At 38.0% G+C, this 6,869-nt stretch overlaps 1 pseudogene; it reads left to right on the top strand.

The window, feature by feature from the left end:
* The first annotated feature begins 1,468 nt into the window (after positions 1-1,468).
* On the top strand, positions 1,469-6,018 carry LOC122649805 (annotated as a pseudogene).
* Positions 6,019-6,869: the final 851 nt, after the last annotated feature.

The following is a 6,869-nucleotide window of genomic DNA, read 5'->3' on the forward strand; positions in this document are numbered from 1 at the left end:
TCTGGCGGTGGGCACTGGAAAACTCTGGCGAGTATCGAGAGAGAGTGCCTTAGCTCGAGCCGTTTATGAATACATGCTCACTAACTACTTGCGCATAATAATTACAAATGATTTGTGGTCACAAATAAAAACAGCTACTCAGCTGCTTATGATTTGTGATTTATTTCGATTTCTATTTATGAGAAATAAGAATCAGAAATCATACCAAATTCATGCAGAAATAGAAATAAGTCAGATAAATAGAAATATAAACTATACCAAAGAGAGCCTTCATTAAGGTCACAGGTGTTCCTTTGTTTTGTCTTACTCCCACTAACTTCATTTTTCACTACAAAATACAATTAGCAATGGAGCCAGGAATTATCGCATTGTATATTGAAAGTAGCATGAGCGAGACTGAATCAGCTTATATACTTTTCAAGTGGCTGAAACTTCAGGTGTTTAACCATAGTATTTTGTCTATGTTAGTTGTATCTAAGACTAAGTTTGAGTATCTTTTCCCAATACTGGCTAAGCATATGAATCAAAATGATGAAAAAGGCCAAAACTACAATTAGTTCTAGGCACTAAATGTGGTCATGAGGTATTAATAGTCATCCACTTGTCTGAGTTCAAGTGCTTTTAGTTTTCTGTTGGATGCATATGGTGAGTAACCCAACTTGCAGTGTTGTATTGACGATTGAGATGAAAGAAAGGTAGTCTTCTTGAGGTTTTATTTGTTATTGAACATCTTCTTTGCTTTGATGTTGACATCAACCAATGGTCTGATCTATTTAATTTTTGAAGACGACCTTATGAGTTGAGTTAGATTCAGATGTTTTAGTGAGGTGTCTAAGAAGATGTTAGATTGAATGATATCTTGAATCTTCATTGCATTCATGTAGTATTTGTCACAAGAGACTTCATATGTGTTGACATCGGCTCCCTCCCATCATTGTCGATGCAGTTGAAAATGCAGCTGAGAAGGACAAGAAGAAGAGGAAACAAAGGAGTTAACTAACCCAAGTTTAGGTTGTTCTGGAGACACAAGAGACTGCATATGTGGTGATATGCCGATTAATTGTAGAGTTGTTCAAAACTGATAGTCTCTGATATGACTGCAGCTTTAAGTGCTTGAATAGGACACTAGGACATGGTTGTTGATATACAAGTTTCTTCTCTCTCTTTTTGAACAACGATACTCACATTACTCTCTTTTGAATTCTTAGTGAAATTAAGTGCCCTAGAGTTTGGTGTGCATGTGGAAAGCCTGATTAGCCCTCCATGTTAACCCAGTTAAGAGGTTGCTTGGTTTGGATCAGTTACGATTTCGATATGCATTTGCAATTTTATTACATACTTCTTTATGTTGTGAAAGGTTTTTATTGTTTCTATTTTTGTCACTTAGACACTATGAGAACATGATAGTTGACTGATTATGTGAAACTAGGTACAGATAAAAAAATAAAGAACTGAATATTTTGCTCCATTCTTTTGAAAGGTAATTGTTTATTTCCTGAATTAATCTGTTTCTGACTTTTAACTGAAGGTCACTTTCCTGGTCAAACTTTAACAGCTTCTTTCAGATTAACAAAACAAATAAAATCCAAATTTCACTCTTGAACTGTTCCTGAATCCAAATTAGCTAACTGTGGTTGGGAAAGGAATCTTTTAGCTCTTTTGTGTTAAAACAATATTCTTTAGTTTTGCTCTTCTCTTTTGTGCTTTTTAATTCAATGTAATTTAATCATGGAAGCATTTTATTTTTGTGATAATTTTATTGCAAAGTTTTACTAATACATGTGATTCTTCTTCTTTTTTTTTTTTATATTAGTCTTTCATACATTTTACAGCCAGACTTGCAAAAATATCCATAAGCTCCATGGCTTTCCTGGAAGGTGGAGAGAGTTTTTTAGAATCCATTAACAATGAGGTAAGCATAGAGGATGTTGATATGGTTGATGTAGAAGAAGGTGAATGTGTGGAGCATGATGATAACATTGAACCAATAGAAGCTAGTGGAGAAGATGATAAAATAGCTATTCAAGATCCACTCGACAGAAACTGCAGGTGGAAGGTGAAAGGGAAGGGGAAGGGGAGGAGAAAGAAGAAGAAGAAGAGGGGCATCTCACCGTCTAGCATCACAGACATAAACAGGTTAAATGCTGCTTCATTTCTGATTTCTGATTTCCAATCCCTGATGATAGTAACGCGATGTTGTGGTCATCATTATATTATTATTGCTATATTACTTAACATTTACTCACTAAAAAGAAACAGATAAATCTATACATGGATGATTTAAAAGCCAATGCAGGCCAGATGGGAAGGCTATTCATGATTTAATTGTTTCTCCACTGAGGTTCTCATTAGTTCTGTATTATATCTTTTGCAGGTTTGTAATTGACACATGTAGTCGTTTGAAAGAAAAGAAATCATATCTTGTTTGGAATGCTGTTGGTTGCCTTGGTATTGGTGCATTAAGTGATCTTGTCAAAGAGGTATGAGATCGTTACCCACTCCCATAATATAGTGATGTATAAGAGTTGGTCAACAGATCACTAGATCCTGATTGCCGATTCAATGGTTATATTCTTGTTCTAGACACTTTTCTCTTTCAGAAAAGATGGTGAAAGTCTATAATCTTATTTTACATATCTTAGTATGATATGAATTTCACTTAAGTTCTGATGGAACTAATGGTTTAGGGCAATGCTAGTTGAGATTAGATGAATGTCACTTAGTTTCCATATGAGATGCTTTATCAGCATTGGTGCAATGAGTGATTTTGTGATTATTGTAAATTATTAACTCTTTTTTTTTTTTAAGGCGGTGGGTGGGGGGAGTATAGTACACTTGGATCTGAACTGCCCTTGGTTCTGATTGATGATGCCAGTCCGTCGCATTTGCTAGCTGCTTTTTAGTTTTTTTTGCATGCCATTCAATTGTCCTGAAAACTGGCCATTCACCTACCCATAAATACTCCTGGGCCACCAGTTTGACCATCCAAGTTAGGTTAATGAAATCTAGATTGTCTAAAATGCTTGGATGTATGAAAAAAAATTAACCAATTTGTATTAAAACAGTTATGCATGACACGAGTTTGAGGTGGTGGATTGGTGATGAAGCATGTATTTGGTGAAATTTGTGAGACTGGCTGGTGGAGGGCCGGTTAGGAGAAGAGGGGAACTGGGGAGAAGTAGAGTCACAGGGGGGAGAAGAGAGAAGAGAGAAGACACACACAAAGCCACTTCTTGCACAACCTAACAACTTCAACTTTCAAACACTCAATTCTTCATAACTTCAAAAATCTTTATGTCTGAGTTCTACTACAATTACAATGAATAAATAGAAAATAGTCTTGCATAAGAATAGAAACCTAACTAAAATAGAAACAACCCAAAGAGGAAACTACCAAAATAAACCATAGCTAAGGAAATGAAACTACCTAAGAATCTCCTACGTAATCTATCCATTTCAAATAAAATAAACTATGATAAATATTGTAGCCTAAATAAACTACCAGCCCTTGCCAGACCAGAAAAGAGGTTTAGGACCAGTCCTTGGTTTGGGCCTCCAAAGTGGGTCATGTCGGTCCAGCCAGGCCAAGGCAACTGCATTACTGGCGCCAGGCTACACCATTAGCAGCTAGAAATTTTGTATCAAAATCTTGTTTTAAATTCAGAAAATATAAGAATATGGTGGGTCTAGTGTTTTTTTTTAATGGAGTATAGTTGTTCTTGAGTAGCAGCCTGGTTAGGTTGGTGACCCTTTATTTGAGCCATGTGGGGAGATATAGGACGAGACCATTTGATTTGGACATGAGTGAATTTTGTCTGATCTCAACTGTATAGCCTCACGTTTTGTTGCATCCCCACCTTGCTTTATCACCTTACACACTTCTTAAGAACGCTGACCTTTCAACTATTTTTACAAAGCATTATTCCACCACATGGTGAAACTATTTTGGGATGAAATCTGCCAAATGGTAGATGGTGGCTTGGGGTAATTGACCTTCTTCTGGTTGCCAACTAAGCTGAATATGGCAGAACCAGGCCTAAGTATTTGAACTCTGCTAGTTGGGCCACTGCCGCTTTTGGGCCCAGCTTGCTGACTCTGATTGTATTGTAAACTTGTACACAAGTTCTATACATTGGGTGGCAGGAATTCATTTCTAACATGGAAAAGATAGCTTTTCCGATGATGACAGGTGTACTTTTAAACTGTGAATAATTGAAGGCCCCTGCTGACTGTTGTCATTGTATTTGCAAGAGAAATTTATTAGCATTACAATTTGGGAGAATTGTCACTTCACGGTCCAATGTAGATAAGCTATTCTTAGTGGCCCACCTAGTTCAGCCACATGGCAAAATAATGTGGCAATTCCTACAGTTGGATAGATAGTGGTCTGTAGAGGCCATTTGTCAAATTCAGACTCAAATGTAGTCTTATAACTCCCGCATGTATTGGCATGCATCCCCATTTAAGTCCATTCACGCCTACGATATCCTGACCACTACTGTATACTCTCCCATAGCCCTGGATTTTCAAAGCTCTATTGTGCTAATTGGCAAGCTCTGTTTGGTCTTGACATGTGGGCAGAGGGCCTAGGGATCTACCTGTCAACGAATTTTGGGCCCCATCTGGCATGCCATGTGGCAAATTTTTGGGCCAACCAGATGTGTTTTGCTCAACTTATTCTTTGACGTTATATTGCTTTGACATTAGATGGAGTTGATTAGTGAAACAGGATGCATGTAGCCGACCCCATTTAGTTGGGATGAGGGTTAGATGGGTTCAATTTAGTTTATTAATTAATTTTTTTGGGGGTGAAGTTTATTAATTTAATTGCAGCCATCCTTGTGGTCAATACAGAATTCAAACTGCCGTAGGCTGTGGTGGGTGTGTAGGTTTCAATCATGTGAATTTTTGCTTTAGTGGTTAATCAAGTTTCCTGGAATTTGGTCATGGTCTGTATTTTTTTTTGACTCTTTGAAATTACAGGTGGATGCAATACAGGCATGTGGAGGTCAGATGACAGCTGATGGCAAGCGCTTTCGTACAGGGGTGGCATATTATGGAGCATTTTGAAAACACGTGAACCAAAGGCTTACAAAGAGATAATGATGAAAGGGAAGGAATTTGAGGTGATTTCTCTCTCTTTCTCTCTATCACACACACACACACCCACCCACCCACACACCCACATCAAATTGAGAATATAGTAATTGGACTTGAGGTTTGCTTCCTTGTCTGATACTTCCTAGTAACCAACGGTCCACTAGGACATGATGATATTTCAGAAGATTCAGACAGACTGGACACTTCAAAACTGCTGATGCATGAACTTATCCCTGTTGTGTGAATCATTGTCCTAGCATTTTAAGTTTGATGCTTCATGGTTACACTCACTGTTCCTCTGGATGGTCTGGTTATTGTTTTTCCTACTGATTTAGTGCTTTGGGTTGACGAGTTTTGTGGTGAGGAGCATAGGTTGTGCCATGAAGACAATTTAAACAGTAAAAGTTCTCATTGGAAGCTCCCTCCTTCCCCGCTTTCTTGGGGGTGTGGGGTGGAAGTAGGTAGTTTGGGGTGCCTACCTGAAATCATGTCTAATGACAGTCTCTGGATTGTGTTGCATTACAGAAGCAGTTCAGGCAGCAAAGAGTAAAACAAGTGTCAGATCAAAACAAAGAGGGCCATTCTCAGAAAATTGCCTGTGATTCTTCTGATGGTGTCACTAACCAAGTCTCAAAAGAGAGTTTGCAGCAGTCACCGCAAACACAAAGCGAAGAAATAAAACAGAATGATTCTCAAGGGAAAAGGATATCTGTTCTGAACAGGATACTTGTACCGGTCACATATGATGACTTGGTTGGAGAGGAACCAAAAGATGAATCAAATTGATTATTACAATTACAAAACAAAGGATTTTGAGTGTATAGAGGATCATCATTCCTGGTATTCGGTTTTGGCAATTTAATTCATTTACTAGTATACTTTGTCTCAGACAGATTGAAATGCACATATTATCCATTGACCAGCATCGTTTCTCTCCCCTCCCCCCATCCTTTCATTTGGCTATGTTCTAAAGCATATTGTGACATTGGACCTGAGGTTGAAGCTTATTTGGCTTTTAAGTCAGTCAAATTAGCGAACACCACTATTATTATGGCTGAGTGGAAAGTCAGGTTACTGAGAATTTGGTAACAATGGGTTTGTTCCATTTAAGAACTTCCTTACCAGTTTGGATGCTTGTTTCATATTTCGGTTTTTTTTTAGGCCTGAGGGTATACTGGAACCGGTCTACCATCATCAAACCCCAGTTACTGAGCTGTGTGACAAAATTTAGGGCTGAGGCATGTGTTGAGCGGTTAGCTGGTGGTGTTTGGGTCCTTCTCAAGCAGACCATTCAATAAAAACTCTGTTCTTTAGCTAAAAGTAATACATTATATGTGGAGTTATTGGTGTATAAATTCAAGGGAAGATGGAGGAAGACACCCGAGAGAGAGAGCCTCTATTCAACAAGTGGTTCATTTTTATTTTATTTTTGATAAGTAAATCAACTTTAAGGTTGGAAGATCATTCAAATATCATTAGGGATCAAGTGGTCACGGGTTCGGGTTTGGAAACAACTCTACAAAAGCAGGGGTAAGGATGCGTACATTATGATCCAAGCTACATATATATGTTATAGTTGAGTGATATCATTTTTTGAGTTTTTTGACTCAAAAACTGATGCAATACCAGATACAGTGTTACCTCAAAGGTGATATAGGCCATTGATCAATTGCCTCTTCATCACGACAAGAGCACCTTTGTAGACATTGAGAATTCCATCTACAGATGAATATTTGTAACCTTTGGAGTCGAGAGTTCCCTAAGAGACT

The sequence above is a fragment of the Telopea speciosissima genome, chromosome 2, assembly GCF_018873765.1.
Source record: "Telopea speciosissima isolate NSW1024214 ecotype Mountain lineage chromosome 2, Tspe_v1, whole genome shotgun sequence".
NCBI lineage: Eukaryota > Viridiplantae > Streptophyta > Magnoliopsida > Proteales > Proteaceae > Telopea > Telopea speciosissima.